Genomic DNA, 5,064 nt, shown 5'->3' with positions numbered 1-5,064 from the left:
TGTCGGTTTAGCCGTGAAACTTCGACGGGTCATAACTTCTTCGTTATGACTTGGATTTCAACAATATTTATATGTACGGAACCCTTGTGACATATACTACAACTTAGATAAGATTATTTATTCTAAATCATATTCTATCAAAAAGTCATTTCTAACGTTTATTGTCTCTAAATTGACTAGCCGGAATGTACGTGCATTACAGCGTATTCCAAGACTAGAGAGTCGCATTAGACGCAATATGCCACACATGACCTGGAGTTGAGAGTAGTGGTGTTTTCACTCAAGATTTGGAGACATTATCTATATGGGGTCTATTGTACAGTCTACACGGATCACAAGCGTCTGAGAAATCTTATGTATCTACCGAACCTAGATATTAGGCGGCGCAGATGGATGGAAGTGGTCAAGGATTATTACTGCAAGATCCTTTACCATCTGGGTTAAAAGAATGTTGTAGCAGAAGCTTTGATACGCAAGTTATTTGCATCTTTGTTGGGGAGGTGTATTTGAGGATATCCGTTGATTCTTCGTTTTGGGATTGATCACAGATGCTCACGAAGAGGGAGTTTGGAAAAAGAACTGAAAATAGGAAAGGATCAGGGGTGAGATCCATAGGTTTATCATGGATACTAATGGGTTGTTGACCCGGTGTGGCTGGTTTTGGGTTCCAGTTTTTGGTAAGATCGGACAGACACTGTTAGAGGAGGCTTATAGGTCTTGCTTGTCTATACACCTAGGAGCCACCAAGATGTATCGGGATTTGAGATTGAGTTATTGGTGGCCATGTATGAAGAAGGAGATATCATGGTATCACGAGAGGTGCTTGACCTACAAGATGGTCAAGGCCGAGCATCAGAGGCCACATGGAAAGCTGCAGTCTCTGGAGGTTCCCATGTGGTAGTGGGAACAAATCACCATGGACTTTATCACCAAGTTGCCGAAGACGGAAAAGGGTTCCAACGCTATATGGCTCATCATGGATTGATTGACCAAGAGTTCCCAATATTTGGCCATTCGGTAGAGCTCTTCAGCCGAAAACGTTGGCCGATGTGTATGTACGGGAGATTTTTGCTCGTCGTGGGGTTTTGGTCTCTATTGTTTCCGAACGAGACGTTCAGTTTCACTTCTCGTGTCTAGCAGAAGTTCCACGAGGAACTGGGTACGAGGTTACCTTTTAGCACTACATATCATACGTAGACCGACGACCAGAGTTAGCGAACTATTTAGAACCTTGACGATATGTTGCGGGCTTGTGTTATAGATTTTGGTGGGAGTTGGGAATCCTACCTACCTTTTGCAGAATTCACCTATAAATATCACTTTAACATTGGTGCTCTGCTATTTAAGCTTTTATATAGTCAGGGATGTCATACCCTGTATTGTTGGGGAGAGGTTGGTCATAGGTTCATAGGAAGGACCGAAGTAGTCCTTCAGACCATGGAGCATATCTAGATCAAGGAGAGATTGTAGACCGCTCAGAGTCGGTAGAAAAGCTATGCCAACAGGCGCTGATTAGAGTTGGAATTTTAGGTTGACGATATGGTGCTCCTGAAGGTCTCACCCAAGAAAAGTGTGATACTCTTAAGGAAGCGAGTTAAATTAGGTCCCCCATTTACTGGATCTTTTCGGGTGATTTCCAGGGTTGGCGATGTGGCTTATAGGTTGGATTTGTTGAGTGAACTCAGTTAGATCCACAACACCTTCTATTTCTTTAGAGATGCAGAAGTGAGTGTTGTACAACGAGGTAGTGGTTCCATTGGATGATATTTGGGTTGATGAGCACCTGAACTATGTAGAGAGGCCAATATGTATTATGGGAAGGAAGATGAAGGTCATGCGCAACAATGAGATATCTTTGGTAATTGTATAGTGGCAGCATCGGATAGGCTCCGAGTTGACTTATGAGCCAATGACTGAGATGCGGGAGCATTATCCCGAGTTATTCGACGCAACCAATTTGAGGACAAAGTCTAGTTCAAGTGGAGGAGAATCGTAACATCCCGATGATGAGGTACTTCTAAATTTGGTCATATAATTGAATTATATTGCATTTTCGTCCCTGAGTGTTAGAATGTGTGAAAAGGGGACCCATAGTGGCAATTTGGTAAAAAATGGGAATTAATGAGTGTGTCGTGCGTATGTGGGTGTACGTTGGGTGTACATTCATATGTAGGGTGTACATAGCTTTCATGTAAACCCTAATTTTTGGGTTTGGCTCCTATTTAAGCCACATTATGGACTCTTATCCTTTTCTTACCTAGCCTCCTTCTTTGATTTTGACCTTCAAGCAACCCTAGACTAAGAGAGAACAAACTTTAAGCTTTAAAGTGAGTTTTAGAGAGGTTTTGGAGAAATAAGAAGGTGTTGAGAAGATCTTGGAGTTGAGTGAACATTGGGTTTGGGATTTCTTCTTGGTTTTCAACATCTTGAAGGTATAAAGCTTGCATCTTTCTCACTCTATCTTGTAGATCTAAGTTTTTGCTATTTAGTTCACCTTTTTGGTCCGAAAATGATGATTCATGAAGAGAGTATGTTTTTGATCCATTAACATCCTTTCAAACTCTTGGAAGGTTTTTGAGTCATAAAAATGGTTTCAACTGGTTGTTTTTGCTCCATGTATCATTTATAAGGTCTTAATGGATTAAGAAGTTGAGTTAAGCTCTTAATGGACAAGCAAAGTCATAAAGTTGGAAACTTTATAAATCTTGAGGGTATTTTAGCTATGGATATGAAAAATGGATGTGAGTGCTTAAGCCATTAAGGACTTAATGAGTTTTAGGACTTATGGGAGTACGCCCCGCGTACTTGGAGTATGCCCAACATACGACGTTAATCACCTCGATGGTGGTCAACATGCGAGTACACCCCACATACTCACTCTAAGTTGACATAGCTGAGCTGACTTGGTTGTGTTGACTCGGATGCATTGACTTAGTTGTTTTAAGCAGTTTGACTTTGATGTTCACCAAGTTTGACAAAATTTGACCTTAAGGGTATTTTGGGATTTTGATGGAGATTGGTCTTTTGGTTGGAATAGGTGTCGATTAAAGCTAAGATTCAGAGTTGAGACCTCATCAGCTTTTGTCTAGTTTGTGAGGTGAGTTTCCCTCACTGTACTTATTGGTCGAAGGCACTAAGGCCAACCCTTTATATTTGATATTGTATTATGTGATAGTATGTTACCGTGTTGTACTGATATATTAGATTGGTATCCTGTTGTATAGGATGATACTATGCTTAATGATCTCTAGAACTGCCTGACTATCTGTAGGTTGTTTATATGTTTATCTATTATATGTGCACATATATTTGGTTGGTGGTTGAGGCTTTACTACTTTGTGCGTGAGCCAACAGGCCGAGGGCATTCCAACCGATTGTTAATTGGGATTGAGGGTATTCCATCCCGAGGATGATAGGACCCGTTGTATATTGACATTCCAACCTGATGATTGATTGAGCCTGGGGTATTCCAACCTAATGGTTGATTGTACCCATAGTATATTGACATTCCTACCCGATGACTGATTGAGCCCGGGGTAATCCAACCCGATGGTTGATTGGACCCAACATGCTGTTATTGTATATGTTATATATTTATGTGTTGGTACTTTGGGGGAACTTACTAAGTGTTGGCTTACAGTTTTGGGTTACGTTTCAGGTACTTCGGATAACCGTATGAAGGCGAAGGCGTGACCGTACACATCCTATTTTTTATGATTTATTATTTTGGGAGACTCTGATGTTTGAAAATGTTTTGAAAACTATGATTGTAAACAATTTATGAATTTGGGTTCGTTTTAAAAGTTTAATATTTCTTGTGATTTTTATGGGTGTTACATTTATTTAATATCTAAAAGAATTATACAATAATTAAGAGCAAACAATTCAATTAAATGGATTTGTGGGAAAAATAATATATGTGAAGGTAAAAGATAATTCAAATAAAAGAGGAAGGGTGGATTATAAAAAAAAAATAATGATGATGAAGGGTAAATGTTGTAAGTTGCCTTTATATTGCATTACGGTATCGTATTGATTTTTACCAACAAAGCCTTTTTGAAAGTAGGGAAATTGAGAAGGTACATTATGTACAAAAGAGGAAATTCTAAGTGCTAATTACGTAACTTGGGAATTAAATCAACATTAATCGGGCCTTATGAAATGTAGCTTTAAACTCTTCACATTATACCAAGTAAATGCCTCGTCTATTTCTTTTTCACATTAGCCTACTACGTACGCATCTTGAAGACCTCTCCAACATGTTCTTGGGCTGCTGGAGCATTGCAAAAGAAGAAGAAGAAGAAGAAGAAAGGAACGATCGAGCGATAATGAGAGGGAAAGGTAGAGAAGGAAAGGAAGTAGTGACTAGGGAGAACAATGGGGTTAAATCGAGATTATTGCCTATCCTTCCATCTATTTCCTATTCATTTCCTATTCTCGAGTTAGCGATAAACAATGACCATAGCCATCGTAGGCAGCTTCTATACTGTCGAGAAGGCACCACAATGCCGCCTTGGATTGATGGCTATGATGTAAACGAATTTCAGCTCTAGCAGTGCATTTTTATGGATAATTTCTTCGTTATTAATGAATTTACATAAGACCTATGCATGTTAGGTTAATGAGCAGTGAATTTGTTGGTAATGAGCCATCTTTTATCCCACCTGCAAATGACCCTAGAACATACACCCTCATAACAACTCTCATGTATTGCTTACGGTTTTTGGGTTTTCTTACTTCTATATTACTTTCAAAAAAGAGAAACTGATTACACTATAAAACAAATGACAACCTAATCTATTTATAAACTATTGTACCTATAAAATAGGAACACATGCTACCAGAAACGTGGGTATACAAGTGTCTGAAGTTATGACCCATTCTTTTTTATTCAACTCAATCTTCCAGCATCAAGATTATACCCAATAATCACCCCCCTAATATTGATGCTCTTGACCTTGCTTCTCTTGCTATAATCTTACTCAAACTTCTTGACTGCTACTTGCTACTACTTGCTACATAGTTCTGGTTTGCTACTTGCTACAAACCTCTTGCTTGCTATCT

Source organism: Lactuca saligna, chromosome 5 (assembly GCF_052625555.1).
Source record: "Lactuca saligna cultivar CGN05327 chromosome 5, ASM5262555v1, whole genome shotgun sequence".
In the NCBI taxonomy this organism is placed as follows: domain Eukaryota; kingdom Viridiplantae; phylum Streptophyta; class Magnoliopsida; order Asterales; family Asteraceae; genus Lactuca; species Lactuca saligna.
This window is presented reverse-complemented; position numbering follows the sequence as displayed.